The sequence below is a fragment of the Rana temporaria genome, chromosome 3 (genome assembly GCF_905171775.1).
Source record: "Rana temporaria chromosome 3, aRanTem1.1, whole genome shotgun sequence".
Taxonomy (NCBI): Eukaryota; Metazoa; Chordata; class Amphibia; order Anura; family Ranidae; genus Rana; species Rana temporaria.
Genome location: NC_053491.1, coordinates 461066768 through 461083418, shown reverse-complemented (window position 1 = coordinate 461083418; position 16651 = coordinate 461066768). Strand labels below are relative to the sequence as shown.

Sequence of the window (16651 nt, the reverse complement as noted above, 5' to 3'; positions counted from 1 at the left end):
AAGGTGACACACACGGGTAAAATAAATAGAAAGTGGGGAGAAGTGAAAGTAGCCATTGTGCAAAACAACAGCCAGGAATCAAAAATTCCTCTGGTCCTAGCCAAAAGGCTCAGCCCTAGAGGCAAGTGTGAAAAAAGTCAAGTTAGACTTACCGGTAACTTGTTTTCCATGAGTCTTTCAGGACAGCACCTTGAGAGCGTGGCTCCACCCACTTGACAGGAAACACACCTCCACCAAACTTCTTAAAAGGGAGGCTCCTTCCACTTATCAGTAAAGAAACCTCCGGCCGAAGCTGGAACACATAATCAGAGTATGGTTAGTCACAGCATAATATTCAAAACAATAAGGGCGGGTTGCTGCTGTCCTGAAAGACTCATGGAAAACCAGTTACCGGTAAGTCTAACTTGACTTTTTCCTTATCGTCTTTCAGGACAGCACCTTGAGTGGATAACAGAGACTTACCCACTTAGGGGGGGACCACAGCCTGCAAGACCTTTCTGCCAAAAGCCTGATCGCTTGCTGACAGAAGATTTAGTCTGTAATGACGGACGAACGTAAGGTAACTTGACCACGTAGCGCCTTGCAGATCTGATCTGGGATGGCACCAGCTATTTCTGCCCATGTAGTGGCCTGAGCTTTTGGAATTGGCGTTACATCTCCCCTGACGGGTTAGAGCAGAAGGTCAGTATGACAATTTCCTGTGACCGGTTGAGGGCTGATGCCACTTTCGGTAGAAAGACTGGATCAGTCTTTAGTACAACCCTGTCCGCATAGACGGATAGGAAGGGTTTCTTTATTGACAGGGCATGAAGCTCACCGATTCTTCTGGCTGTCGTAATTGCCACTAGGAACACCGTTTTGAGAGTAAGGTACTTCAGAGAAATGTCTTAGCGGTTCAATGGGTTCCTTAGTGTCTGAAGAATCACTGACAAATCCCAACTGAGGAAGTGTCTCACGGGAGCTGGTCTGGATCTAGAAAGCACCTTGAAAAATCTTGAAACTAACGGCTCTGAAAATATAGGACTTTCCAGAAAAACTCCCAATGCGGCTATCTGCACTTTAAGTGTACTGACTGACAAGCCTTTTTCTGCTCTATTCTGAAGAAATTCCAGAATTGACACTAGATTTTTCACCACTCTTTTAGACGAGTGACACCAGGAGTGGTAGACCCAGGGCCGATCCGCCCTATAGGCTCACTATGCAAGCCGCTTAGGGCCCCGCAAAGCTGCAGAGGGCCCCAAAATTACTAGAAGCCCCGCCTGGTGAGAAGTCATTTTCGGCCCCTCACCCTGATTCTCAACTCGCTGGCTGCATGGGAGAAGAGGTAAGAAGTCAGTACCCCCTGCTTCTCACCTTAATGTAAGATGTCATTTCTGACAGCAGAACACCCCCACCCCCCGCTTCTCAACTTTAATCTTTAAGGGTGCATTCACACCACGATTTTGTCATCCTACCTTGTTCTCACGATTTTAGCTTTAAAATCGTACAAATCTGTATGGCAAAACGTTTCCATTCATTAATTTAGGTCCCCAAGTGCATCCGATTTGATCCGCATCAGATTTGATACGATTTAAAATTGCATCAAAAATCGTGTTTGACCACGATTTTTGGTCCTGATTTGAAATCGTATTAAAATCGTGTCCGATTTTTTTTATATTGTGGTCAATCTAAATCGTACTAAATCGGATGACTGTGCGATAAATCGTACCCGATTTTTTTATTACTAGGGTTGAGCGAACCCGAACGGAGGTACCCTTTAGGTCTGGTATGGATATTCAGGGGAACCCCGCCGTCAATTTAAAACAAAAATGACGTGCGGTTCCCCCTAAATATCCATAACCAGACCCCTTATCCGAGCACGTTGACCTGGCCGGCCGCAGAAAAGAGGGGGGGACAGAGTGCGGCCCCCCCCCCCTTCCTGAACCGCACCAGGCCACATGCCCTCAACATTGGGAGGGTGCTTTGGGGTGCCCCCCAAAGCACCTTGTCCCCATGTTGATGGGGACAAGGGTCTCATCCCCACAACCCTTGCCCGGTGGTTGTGGGGGTATGCGGGCGGGAGGTTTATCAGAATCTGGAAGACCCCTTTAACAAAGGGGACCCCCAGATCCTGACCCCCCCTGTGTGAAATGGTAATGGGGTACACTGTACCTCTACCATTTCACGAAGGAAGTGTAAAGTATTGTAAAAAAACACACTGACACCTTAGAATAAAGTCCTTTATTAAAAAAAAAAAAAAAACACTTGTTCCCGGCTTCCAGCGTTGTCCTGATCCTGCGAGGGCTGATCTCCCGCGATGAGAAGATCCTGCGACGGCCGGGTGTTCTCCGATCCAGCGCTGAGAAGATCCATCCGGAGCGCAGCATCCCCGACCTCCTCATCGCCCGACACAGCCCAGCGGAATGACGCGCTGGAGCTGTGACATTACTTATATAGAGGAGGCAGGGCCACCCGTCACGTGACCCCGCCCCCTCTGACGTACCCTCTGCTACGTCACTGGGGAAGCCCAAGAAGAGGGAAGACTATGGGCTTCGCCAGTGACGTAGCAGAGGGTACGTCAGAGGGGGCGGGGTCACGTCTGCAGTTCTGTCGAGCACTGCATCTAAATCGGGGCCAAACAATAAATAAATAAACTCCACACAGCTTGTTTTTAGATGCCCTCCTCACTGAATTAGTAAGTGCCGTGGATCTTGCCATCATTCTGATAGACTCTGCTGATGCATCTGAGGCCTCGTACACACGACAGAGTTTCTCGGCAGAATTCGGCGAGAAACTCGGTCAGAGCCTGATTCTGCCGAGAAACTCTGTCGTGTGTACACTTTCGCCCCGATGGAGCCGCCGAGGAACTCGTCGAGAAAATAGAGAACATGTTCTCTATTTTCTCGTTCCATGGGAGCTCTCGGCCCGCCGAGCTCCTCGGCGGCTTCAGGGCTGAACTCGCCGAGGAACTCAATTTGTTTGGCACGTCGAGTTCCTCGGCCGTGTGTACGAGGCCTGAGACATAGGCTACAGCTGCTGACAGGGTTGAAAAGGAGTCTAGGATTTCTTGCTTTGGAGAATCAGCTATTATATGATCCTTAAGGTGGTTCAACCAATACTCCATATTTCTGGAGACGCAAGTAGTCGCCATTGCTGGCTTAAGGTTGCCTGTGATGGATTGCCAAGCCCTCTTTAATTGCCGATCCATCCTCTTATCCATGGAGTCTTTCAGAATCCCCATGCCCTCAAATGCTAGATCTGAAGATCTTGAGACTTGAGAAAAGGCTGCATCGAGTTTTGGAACTTTATTCCAGGGAGCTGCTGGGTCTTCATTAAAAGGAAACCTTATCTTGTGTGCCTTAGCAAAGAAAGGTTTCTTTTCAGGATCAGTCCATTCTTTCTTGATCGCTTCAGAAATTACTGTATGGACTGGAAAGGTACGTATCATGGGCTCACTGAGTCCTGCATACATCCTGTCATGTAAAGATAATTCTTTAAGTTCCTCCTTTTATCCTAAAGTTGCATGAATAGCTTTTAGGAGGCCATCAACTTGTTCCAAAGACAATTTATATTTTGAAGACATATTCTCCAGCTCACCCTCCTCCTCATCTGATTCTTGAGAATGTGAGGGGGGAAGGGCCTTCCTGGTTCAGAAGACTCTCTTCTGCCTCCACTACCGGGACTAACAGTGAGTCTTGTAAGGATTGTGAGGTAGAGGTCTGTCTCACAGATGGTTTTGTGAGTGAGGACTTAAAGGACTGAATATTAGCATCCAATTCTTTTTTAACAGATGTGATTATGTCGCTGCAAGCGGCAGACGCTTCCTCCTTCACTAATGAGTCAATACCTGTCTGACATTAAGCTTTTTTCCAGCCTTCGGCTAACAAGGCACCAGACCTGTTTCTCCCTCATCCCTCAGCGCTTCCTGGCAGAAATGACGTCCATGCCCTGCGTCTGCTCATAGGACGCCGCCCCCTTCCGGTTACCTCACTTCCGGGGGAAGCAGCCTGTCTGACCTTCCCAAGATGGTGGCGGCGTTCGGCTGCCTGGACCGGGAAAAAAAGATGTCCGTGCCGTCTACCTTGCCGAGGAGCAGTATCCCGAAGCAGTCCCTGGCTACACTGAGCACTGAGGAGCCCATGCAAGGAGCCCATGCACAAGGCACTCTCTATCCAGTGAATGGGAGGAACAGACTCTCTGAGGTAAGAAAAACAGGTGGAGTAGGGAGATATGACCTATCAGGTAGTACCTAGAGAGCTCATAACCCCCACATGTGTTCCCGCTGGAGGAAACGCAAAGACTGTTGATAAGTGGAAGGAGCCTCCCTTTTAAGAAGTTTGGTGGAGGTGTGTTTCCTGTCAAGTGGGTGGAGCCACGCTCTCAAGGTGCTGTCCTAAAAGACGATAAGGGAAAAGTGTGTATGTGAAGTGCCCCTCAACACTTGTGAGAATGGAGGAAGAGTGGAGAGGCACAGAATCCAAGTTGCATTAGTTCCAGTGTGAAGTTTCCACAGTCAGCGATGATTTGGGGAGCCATGTCATCTGCTGGTGTTGGTCCACTGTGTTTTATCAAGCCCAAAGTCAGTGCAGCCCTCTACCGGGAAATTCTAGAGCACTTCATGCTTCCCTCTGCTGATCAGCTGACCAGGGGATGCTGATTTCAATTTTCAATAGGACTTGGCACCTGCCCACACTACCAAAGCTACCAATACCTGGTTTAATGATCATGGTATTACTGTGCTTGATTGGCCAGCAAACTCACCTGACCTAAGCCCCATAGAGAATCCTTGCCCGGCCTGTTAGGAGCTGGCGATGTGTAATGCTCGTGTATACCGGGATGTAGCGGCCATTTTATTGGTTGGGAATGTTGTTTTCAAACCGAGACAAACGTGTTTTTTTTACTGTTGCTATGTGGGTATGTCTTTAATATCATGCAATAAATTGGATAGAGATAATTCACCATGAGGTGTGTATTTTTTGTTCCTCTATGTGGGTTATCTAGGCTTGGCGGATAGGATTGGAGTATATTAAGACTAATATTACATCTGACTGCTGCCCCGTGCAATGAGGGTCTAAGAGAGGATTTGGCTGTTACGATTGGAATATCTGCTAACCTACGCAAAGACTGATGTTATATCTGGCTGCTGCCCATGCGTGTTGACCTTTGTAATGAGGGTCTAAGAGGAGGTAAGAGGCAGTGTGTTTGGGTGTCGGTGGTGGATTCCTCACACGAGCAAAGTGGCGATTAAGCAGGCAATCGATCAAGCGACTGGGGGGGGGGGGGGAGTAAGGGGGCCAGGTTTGTTTTTCCACCCCCTAAAAAAAATTGAGCCCCAGTCGCCATTGTTCAAGCGGGAAATCAGCAGTGGGGTGGGTCTACAGTGTCTGATCACTGTGATAGCCAATCAGAAGCTATCACAGCAATCAGGTGTATGAGACCCGCGAGTGCTGGGAGTGCGCTCCCATCACAAACACATATATGTGGCCCCATGGGTAATGACCCACTTCCTTGAGGACACATATGTGTATGCTTGTTGGGAAGGTGTTATGTGAAATGAATGTAACTGAAAACATATTTAGTTTACCTCAATAAAATACAGTGGGCACAGGAACAAGAGAAATCAAACCGACGAGGATGGGATTCGAACCCACGCGTGCAGAGCACAATGGATTAGCAGTCCATCGCCTTAACCACTCGGCCACCTCGTCAAGATTTGAGCAAAATCCTAATTTGGGAAATGTGAAAATTGACATTGAATTTTGAAAAAATATTTCTAGAAATAAATGGCGTTTTATTGTGCCTAGGTGCACATGTAAACACCAAAAAGGAAGGAAACTAATTGTCTGGTATACTGTCACATATACAAACAGAAATCAATCTTATTTGATATTATGGTGGAGAAGATCACTGAGCTACTACTTTTGGGAATTGGAGAAAACACAAAGGTGGACAGAAAAAGATTACGAATATTACAGCGTAAGTTGCATAGCTTGTATGGAGATCTAACTCTGAGGTTTTTAGGACTGTGTATTAACCAGCCAGTATTTGCTGGGTTTTTCATGAATTATCAATGAGTATATACCATTGTGCATGTTCAATCTATTGGAAGCATTTCTAAATACCACTGGTCTACATAGCAAGTGTCTTCTTAAAGCGGGGGTTCACCCTTAGAGGGCACTTTTCCCCCTTAGATTCCTGCTCGTTATTACTAGGGGAATCGGCTATTTATTTTAAAATATGTGCAGTACTTACCCGTTTACGAGACGCATCCTCTCCGTCGCTTCCGGGTATGGGCTTCGGGAATGGGCGTTCCTTCTTGATTGACAGGTTTCCGAGAGGCTTCCGACGGTCGCATCCATCGCGTCACGATTTTCCGAAAGAAGCCGAACGTCGGTGCGCAGGCGCAGTATAGAGCCGCACCGACGTTCGGCTTCTTTCGGCTACGAGTGACGCGATGGATGCGACCGTCGGAAGCCTTTCGGAAGACTGTCAATCAAGAAGGAACGCCCGCTCCCGAAGACCATACCCGGAAGCGACGGAAGAAGATGCAGCTCGAAAACGGGTAAGTACTGCACCTATTTTAATACAAATAGCCGATTCCCCTAGACCGAACGAGCAGGAATCTAGGGGAAGAAAAAAAAAATTTTTAGAAATGGGTGAACTCCCGCTTTAAGGGGAGAGGACAGACAGGGTGATAATTGTCTACCAATAAGGCAAGACTTGTTTTGTACAGGACTCTGTGGCGCAACGGTAGCGCGTCTGACTCCAGATCAGAAGGTTGCGTGTTCAAATCACGTCAGGGTCAACTGATTTTTGATAAGCAGCTAAATTTGTTTAAAAAGCAAACTACAACATATAACAACATACATGGCGTGAAACAGACACAACCTGTAGGCCCAGATTACGGGACATACTAAAACATTTAATGTGAAAATGGCTTAATGTAGCTTAACAAGCAAAAAAGTGCCTAAACCTCAATCAATTGCCCTGAAACTTTGTACAGCCTAAAATCTCGACCTTCCAAACCTATCCTATACGTTTTGTGCAATTTGGTGTTCCAGAAGGCAAACTAAGGACATTAAGCTTGTTTTTTGGGGAGCTTAATGTGGCTTAACGTACAAAAAAGACCTTAAATGTTAACCAATTTCCCCAAAACTTCACACAATAGAAGACTCTATCTATGCCAACATATTCTGAAAATTTCAGCTCAATTGGTTTATCACACCAAAAGTTATTCACATTAAGCTATATTTTACAATACTAAAACATTTAATGGGAAATTGGCTTAATGTAGCTTAATGAGCAATAAAGTACCTTAACCTTAATCAATTGCCCTGAAACTTTGCACAGCGTAAGATCTCAACATTCCAAACCTATCCTATGCGTTTTGTGCGATTTCGTGTTCCACAAGGCAAACTAGGGACAATAAACTTGTTTTTTTGAGAGCTTAACGTACAAAAAAGACCTTAAATGTTAACCAATTTCCCCAAAACTTCACCCTATAGAAGACTCTATCTATGCCAACATATTCAGAAAATTTCAGCTCATTTGGTTAATCACACCAAAAGTTATTCACATTAAGCCAATTTTACATTTAATGTGAAATTGGCTTAATGTAGCTTAATGTAGCTTAACGAGCAAAAAAGTGCCTAAACCTCAATCAATTGCCCTGAAACTTTTCACAGCTTAAGATCTCAACATTCCAAACCTATCCTATGCGTTTAGTGCGATTTGGTGTTCCACAAGGCAAACTAGGGACATTAAGCTTGTTTTTTTGAGAGCTTAACGTACAAAAAAGACCTTAAATGTTAACCAATTTCCCCAAAACTTCACACCATAGACGGATCTATCCATGCCAACATATTCTGAACATTTCAGCTCACTTGGTTAATCACACCAAAAGTTATTCACATTAAGCCAATTTTACATTTAATGTGAAATTGGCTTAATGTAGCTTAATGTAGCTTAACGAGCAAAAAAGTGCCTAAACCTCAATCAATTGCCCTGAAATGTTGTACAGCCTAAGATCTCGACCTTCCAAACCTATCCTATAAGTTTTGTGCAATTTGGTGTTCCACAAGGAAAACTAGGGACATTAAGCTTGTTTTTTGGGGAGCTTAATGTGGCTTAACGTACAAAAAAGACCTTAAATGTTAACCAATTTCCCCAAAACTTCACACCATAGAAGGCTCTAGCCATGCCAACATATTCTTCAGCTCACTTGGTTAATCACATCAAAAGTTATTCACATTAAGCTGTATTTTACAATGCTAAAACATTTAATGTGAAATTGGCTTAATGTAGCTTAACGAGCAAAAAAGTGCCTTAACCTCAATCAATTGCCCTAAAACTTTGCACAGCTTAAGATCTCAACATTTCAAACCTATCTTATGCGTTTAGTGCGATTTGGTGTTCCACAAGGCAAACTAGGGACATTAAGCTTGTTTTTTTGAGAGCTTAACGTACAAAAAAGACCTTAAATGTTAACCAATTTCCCCAAAACTTCACACCATAGAAGGATCTATCCATGCCAACATATTCTGAACATTTCAGCTCACTTGGTTAATCACACCAAAAGTTATTCACATTAAGCCAATTTTACATTTAATGTGAAATTGGCTTAATGTAGCTTAATGTAGCTTAACGAGCAAAAAAGTGCCTAAACCTCAATCAATTGCCCTGAAATGTTGTACAGCCTAAGATCTCGACCTTCCAAACCTATCCTATAAGTTTTGTGCAATTTGGTGTTCCACAAGGAAAACTAGGGACATTAAGCTTGTTTTTTGGGGAGCTTAATGTGGCTTAACGTACAAAAAAGACCTTAAATGTTAACCAATTTCCCCAAAACTTCACACCATAGAAGGCTCTAGCCATGCCAACATATTCTTCAGCTCACTTGGTTAATCACATCAAAAGTTATTCACATTAAGCTGTATTTTACAATGCTAAAACATTTAATGTGAAATTGGCTTAATGTAGCTTAACGAGCAAAAAAGTGCCTAAACCTCAATCAATTGCCCTAAAACTTTGCACAGCTTAAAGCGGGGGTTCACCCTTAGAGGGCACTTTTTCCCCTTAGATTCCTGCTCGTTTTCTGTAGGGGAATCGGCTATTTGTTTTAAAATATGTGCAGTACTTACCCGTTTACGAGATGCATCCTCTCCGTCGCTTCCGGGTATGGGCTGCGGGAATGGGCGTTCCTTCTTGATTGACAGTCTTCCGAGAGGCTTCCGACGGTCGCATCCATCGCGTCACGATTTTCCGAAAGAAGCCGAACGTCGGTGCGCAGGCGCAGTATAGAGCCGCACCGACGTTCGGCTTCTTTCGGCTACGAGTGACGCGATGGATGCGACCGTCGGAAGCCTCTCGGAAGACTGTCAATCAAGAAGGAACGCCCGCTCCCGAAGACCCATACCCGGAAGCGACGGAAGAAGATGCAGCTCGAAAACGGTAAGTACGGATCATATTTTAATACAAATAGCCGATTCCCCTAGACCGAACGAGCAGGAATCTAAGGGGAGAAAAAAAAAAAATTAATACATGGTTGAACTCCCGCTTTAAGATCTCAAAATTCCAAACCTATCTTATGCGTTTAGTGCGATTTGGTGTTCCACAAGGCAAACTAGGGACATTAAGCTTGTTTTTTTGAGAGTTTAACGTACAAAAAAGACCTTAAATGTTAACCAATTTCCCCAAAACTTCACCCTATAGAAGGTTTTATCCATGCCAACATAATCAGAACATTTCAGCTGATTTGGTTAATCACACCAAAAGTTATTCACATTAAGCTATATTTTACAATGCTGAAACATTTAATGTGAAATTTGCTTAATGTAGCTTAATGAGCAAAAAAGTGCCTAAACCTCAATCAATTGCCCTGAAACTTTGTACAGCCCAAGATCCCAACTTCCCAAACTTATCCAAGAAGTTTTGTGTGATTCGGTGTTCCACAAAGCAAATTAGCGACATTAAGCTCCTTTTTTAAGGAGCTTAATTTAGTTTAACGTACAAAATAAAGACCTTAAATTTTAACCAATTTCCCCAAAACTTCACACAATAGAAGACTCTATCCATGCCAACAAATTCTGAAAAGTTCAGCTTATTTGGTTAATCACACCAAACGTTATTCACATTAAGCTATATTTTGCCCTTCCCTGTCTCAGTGCCCAACAATTCAGCAGCTGTCAAAATAAATAAAAAAAGAAGCAGGCTGACAAATTTTATCAACAAACACTTCACAGAAAGTTACATTGAAACATTGTATCAATTGTAATGCTCTGTGTTCTGAACCTATATAGGGATGAACTTTGATTTGCAGGTGAAGAGAGTTAAAGCAACCACAACCAATTAAACGTTCCTCTGTTGAACCCCTTATTAACCCTTTAGTTTTCTCTAATCAGCACTGATTAACTCTATATTCTATATTTTTTTCTTTTCTTTTTTATTTATCTAATAGTTAAAGCGGGGGTTCACCCTTAGAGGGCACTTTTCCCCCTTCGCTTCCTGCTCGTTATTACTAGGGGAATCGGCAATTTATTTTAAAATATGTGCAGTACTTACCCGTTTACGAGACGCATCCTCTCCGTCGCTTCCGGGTATGGGCTTCGGGAATGGGCGGTCCTTCTTGATTGACAGGTTTCCGAGAGGCTTCCGACGGTCGCATCCATCGCGTCACGATTTTCCGAAAGAAGCCGAACGTCGGTGCGCAGGCGCAGTATAGAGCCGCACCGACGTTCGGCTTCTTTCGGCTACGAGTGACGCTATGGATGCGACCGTCGGAAGCCTCTCGGAAGAATGTCAATCAAGAAGGAACGCCCGCTCCCGAAGACCCATACCCGGAAGCGACGGAAGAAGATACAGCTCGAAAACGGGTAAGTACTGCACCTATTTTAATATAAATAGCCGATTCCCCTAGACCGAACGAGCAGGAAGCTAAGGGGAGATTTTTATTTTTTTTTTAAATGGGTGAACTCCCGCTTTAAACTTATTTTTTGGGTTGTTGTTTGCTTTGCTTATTAATATTTTTTACAACTTTATACATATATTTACTGCTGAAAAAAATGCCTTTTGTTTAGTTTTATTACATTAAATTGTCTAAGGATTGCAAAAAAAAAAAAATATTGTTGCAGGACAATATTCACAGAAAGAAAGCCTTGTTTGACCTTAAATAAAAATTGTATGTATTACGGTGTTATCTTAAAGCGGAGTTACACATAAAAATGGAATTTCCATTTTTCGGAATCCTCCCCCACTCTGTCACATTTGACACCTTTCAGGGGGAGGGGGAAGCTGATACCTGTCTAATACAGGTATTTTGCTCCCACTCCTGGGCATAGATAGCCGCAGTAGCCGCGGATATCTACGCCATGTCCGGCGCCTCCTCCGTCCCCCCGCTGTCTTCTGGGAGACACACAGGTCCCAGAAGACAGCAGGGACCAGTGGGATCGCGCAGAGCGACTCGAGCTTGCGCAGTAAAGAGCCAGGCTGTGAAGCTGCAAGGCTTCACTTCCTGATTCCCTTACCAAAGATGGCGGCGCCTCCACCCGAGAGCCAAGTGACAGATGGAGAAGAGAGAGGCGGCTCGGCTCGAGTGCCCCATAGCAAGCTGCTTGCTGTGGGGGCAGTTGGCAGGAGGGAGCGGCCAGGAGCGCCAGGGAGGGAACTGAGAATAGAAGGATCAGAACTGCTCTGTGAAAAAAACACTGTACAGAGGAGGTACAGTATCTCACAAAAGTAAGTACACCCCTCACATTTTTGTAAATATTTTATCTTTTCATGTGACAACACTGAAGAAATGTCCTTTAAGAGCCATAGCAGGCGTGTGCCCACTGCACGGTGAGGGACCCAATGCGCATGGCCAGCAGGCGCGTTCGCCACCGTAACCAGCAATTGCAGGCATGAGAGCCAGGATGGGGATTTGTGTGTGTAAACACACAAATCTCTGTTCTGACAGGGGAGGAGAGACAGATTGTCTATTCCTACTAAGGAGGAACAAAGATCTGGCTCCCCTTCTTGTCATTCCCATCCCCTCACAGTTAGAAACACACTAAGGACACATTTAACCCCTTGATCACCCCCCAGTGTTAACCCCTTCCCTGCCAGTGACATTTGCACAGTAATTAGAGCATTTTTATAGCACTGATCACTTTATAAATGTCAATGGTTCCAGAAAAGTGTCAAAAGTGTCCAATCAGCTCACTGACATTACTAGCAAAAAAAAAATAATTCCATAAAAATGCCATAAATCTATTCCCTATTTTGTAAACGCTATAACTTTTCCCAAACCAAACAATATAAGCTTATTGCTATTTTTTTTTACCAAAAATATGTATAAGAATACATATTGGCCTAAACTGATGAAGAAATTGTTTATAAAACATTTTTTGGGGATATTTATTTTAGCAAAAAGTAAATTCGCTCTTTTTTTGTTTATAGCGCAAAAAATTAAAACCGCAGTGATGAGCAAATACCACCAAAATAAAGATCTATTTGTGGGATAAAAGGACGTCAATTTTGTTTGGGTACAACGTCGCACGACCATGCAGTTGTCAGTTAATGTTAAAGTTAAAGTCAGTTAATGTTAAAGTGGTTAATCAATAGCTTTGAAACTTTGCACAACCAAAGTTTAAGGGCCCTTTCACACGTACGGACCGTATGTCCGCATTTTCATCCGTCCGTTTGCGGATGAAAACGGGACATACATTGGTCCCTATGTGATTACGGGTGTCAGCGGATGAACATCTGCTGACACCCGTAATTTGTCCGCCTCCGCAAAGATCCGCATTTGCAGATGAAAGAAACGCGGAGGAAACACAGGGCGGTCCCTGCACAGTGTGCGGAGACCGCCCTGTCAGCTGCCAGCTCAGCGGGGATTTTACAGAGATCCCCGCTCATTACTGATCCGCTCCGTGTGAAAGGGCCCTTAATCTTCCCAACCCTATCCTGAAAGTTTTATGGATTTTGGTTTCCCACAAGGGAAATGATTGACATTTAGCTTAACCACTTCCATACCGGGCCTATTCTGGCACTACTCTCCTTTATATAAAAATCATAATTTTTTTGCTAGAAGATTACACAGAACCCCCAAATATTATATATATTTTTTTTAGCAGACACCCTAGGGAATAAAGTGGCAGTCATTGGAACTTTTTGCCTCGCACGGTATTTGCGCAATAATTAAAAAACAACAAAACAGTAAAAGTTAGCCCAATTTTTTTAGACCCCCCTACGATACAGACCCCCCCTACAAAACAGTCCCGCCTACAAAACAGACCTCCCCCCTACAAAACAACCCCGCCTACAGTGCAGACCCTCCCCCCTACAATACAGCCCCCCCTACAATACAGAGCCCCCCTACAATACAGCCTCCCCTACAGTGCAGACCCCCCTAAAACAGTGCAGACACCCCCCCCCTTCAGACCCGTAATGCACCTCGCTCGGCTCAGATGATCAGCGCGCCACGTGCTGCACACACAGCAATTGTAGACTACACGGAGGAGGGGGAGGAGGCACGGCTTCACTCTGCTCGGCTGGGTGACTGCGAGACAGTCACAGCCGAGACTTATCAGAGCCGCAGCACGGCCACGAGAGAAGGGGATCTTTGCGGCCGGGTCCCGGGTCTGCCGATGGGATGGGTATCACTCGGGTGCGGCTCGCACCCCCCCTGCAAAGCTAGGCGGCTTCAGTCTGCTGTGTGTTACCTAGGCTGCCTCCCTGTCACCACGCCATGCTGCCCGCTGTCTCTGCCAAGTCTTCAGTCACTGAGGGGGGCACCGGCCTGACACCCCCTGGTGTGGCACGCCCCCCCCGCCCCCGACTTAGTACGCCACTGCATTATGCTCTTTTTACACTAAGCCACATGTTTTAGGGTTGTAAAATGTGACTGACATTTGGTGTGATTAACCAAATGAGCTGAAATTTCAGAATATGTTGGCATGGATAGAGCCCAACGGCGGATCCAAGGGGGGGCAACAGGGCAATTGACCCCCCCCCCCCGAGACAATCATGTCACATTGGCTTTAAAACAAGCATTTTTAAAAAAAAACTGCCTTGCGGTGCCTGCAGCTGCCGAGTCTGTCTCTCTCATCACCAGGGCCGGACTGGCCCAGTCCGGTAGGCTGCCTGTCCTGAGGCTGCTTTGAGCTGTAGCTGACTGCAGCACTCCCCCTCTCTCCTGCGTGTATGACACCGGGCATCTCTCGCTGTGTGTGAGAGCTGGGTCTGTGTTCGGCTGTGCTGCCTTGCTAGACCTGCTTGTGTGATAGTAGATGGAACTATCACACAAGCCCGTCTAGGGGGGGACCTTGCTAGAGCACACTGCCCTGCCGAACACAGACCTACAGCTCCTGTTTGTTCCATGACACACTTCGGGAGAGGAGATACCTGCTGTGTGTGATCGAGGCAATGCCATGGTGAGTGCCATGCACAGTGGGGCTTCATTCATATACAAAAGTGGGGCTGCATTAATATACAAAGTGGGGCTGCATTAATATACAAAGTGGGGCTGCATTCATAGACAAAAGTGGGACTGCATTCATAGACAAAAGTGGGACTGCATTCATAGACAAAGTGGGACTGCATTCATATACAAAAGTGGGACTGAATTTATATACAAAAGCGGGACTGCATTTATATACAAAAGTGGGGCTGAATTTATATACAAAAGTGGGGCTTCATTAATATACAAAAATGGGGCTTCATTAATATACAAAAGTGGGGCTGCATTTATATACAAAAGTGGGACTGCATTTATATACAAAAGTGGGACTGCATTAATATACAAAAGTGGGGCTGCATTCATATGTACAGTGAGGCTGCAATGATGGGCACTGATGAGGCTGCATTGATCTCTTGTACCATGACCATCCCTTGTACCACGTCTGCAGTCTCTGACCATCCGTTGTACCATGTCTGCAGTCTCTGACCATCTCTTGTACCATGTCTGCAGTCTCTGACCATCTCTTGTACCATGTCTGCAGTCTCTGACCATCTCTTGTACCATGTCTGCAGTCTCTGACCATCCCTTGTACCATGTCTACAGTCTCTGACCATCTCTTGTACCATGTCTGCAGTCTCTGACCATCTCTTGTACCATGTCTGCAGTCTCTGACCATCCCTTGTACCATGTCTGCAGTCTCTGACATCCCTTGTACCATGTCTACAGTCTCTGACCATTTCTTGTACCATGTTTGCACTCTCTGACCATCTCTTGTACCATGTCTGCAGTCTCTGACCATCTCTTGTACCATGTTAACAGTCTCTGACCATCTCTTGTACCATGTCTGCAGTCTCTGACCATCCCTCGTACCACGTCTGCAGTCTCTGATCATCTCCTGTATCATGTCTGCATTCTCTGACCATCTCTTGTACCACATCTGCAGTCTCTGACCATCTCTTGTACCATGTCTGCAGTCTCTGACCATCTCTTGTACCATGTCTGCAGTCTCTGACCATCTCTTGTACCATGTCTGCAGTCTCTGACCATCTCTTGTACCATGTCTGCAGTCTCTGACCATCCCTTGTACCACGTCTGCAGTCTCTGACCATCTCCTGTATCATGTCTGCATTCTCTGACCATCTCTTGTACCACATCTGCAGTCTCTGACCATCTCTTGTACCATGTCTGCAGTCCCTGACAATCGTCTACAAACTATGGGATAGATTTATGGCATTTATATTTAAATATTTTTTACTAGTAATGGCGGCGATCATTGATTTTTTAGCGGTACTGCAACATTGCAGCGGACACACCGGACACCTAATTGAGTTCTGTAAGCAACACCTTATTTTCTGGCAGTGCCCCTCCCGAGACTAGACTCTGGATCCGCCCTTGATAGAGCCTTCTATTGTGTGAAGTTTGAGGGAAATTGGTTACCATTAAGTACGTTAAGCTCCCCAAAAAATGCTAGTTGTTGCTAGTTGCCTTGTGGAACACCAAATCGCTTGAAACTTATAGGATATGTTTGAAAAGTTGAGATCTTAGGCTGTGCAAAGTTTCAGGGCAATTGATTGAGGTACTCTTTTGCTCGTTAAGCCACATTTAGCTACATTAAGGCAATTTCACATTAAATGTTTTAGCATTGTAAAATATAGCTTAATGTAAATAACTTTTGGTTGACATTTAAGTTCTTTTTTGTACGTTAAGCCACATTAAGCTCCCAAAAAAACAAGCTTAATGTCCCTAGTTTGCCTTGTGGGACACCAAATCACTGGCAACTTCTTGTATAGGTTTGGAAGGTCGAGATCTTGGGATGTGCAAAGTTCCAGGGCAATTGATTGAGGTTTAGGCACTTTTTTGCTCGTTAAGCCACATTAAGCTACATTAAGGCAATTTCACATTAAATGTTTTAGCATTGTAAAATATAGCTTAATGTGAATAACTTTTGGTGTGATTAACCAAATGAGCTGAATTCTGAATATGTTGGCATGGATAGAGCCTTCTATTGTGTGAAGTTTGGGGGAAATTGGTTAACATTTAAGGTCTTTTCTGTACGTTAAGCTCCCCAAAAAACAAGCTTAATGTCCCTAGTTTGCCTTGTGGAACACCAAATCACATGAAACACATTGGATAGGTTTGGAAGGTCGAGATCTTGGGATGTGCAAAGTTTCAGGGCAATTGATTGAGGTTTAGGCACTTTTTTGCTCGTTAAGCTCCCAAAAAACCAAGCTTAAT

The 16651-nt window shown here is 44.8% G+C and overlaps 2 non-coding genes across 2 annotated transcripts; one reads left to right on the top strand and one right to left on the bottom strand.

The window, feature by feature from the left end:
• Positions 1–5605: 5605 nt before the first annotated feature.
• TRNAS-GCU lies at positions 5606–5687 on the bottom strand. Its single transcript has one exon. It is a non-coding gene; the product is annotated as a tRNA-Ser (tRNA).
• Positions 5688–6712: 1025 nt separating this feature from the next.
• On the top strand, positions 6713–6784 carry TRNAW-CCA. Its single transcript has one exon. It is a non-coding gene; the product is annotated as a tRNA-Trp (tRNA).
• The last annotated feature ends 9867 nt before the right edge of the window (positions 6785–16651 follow it).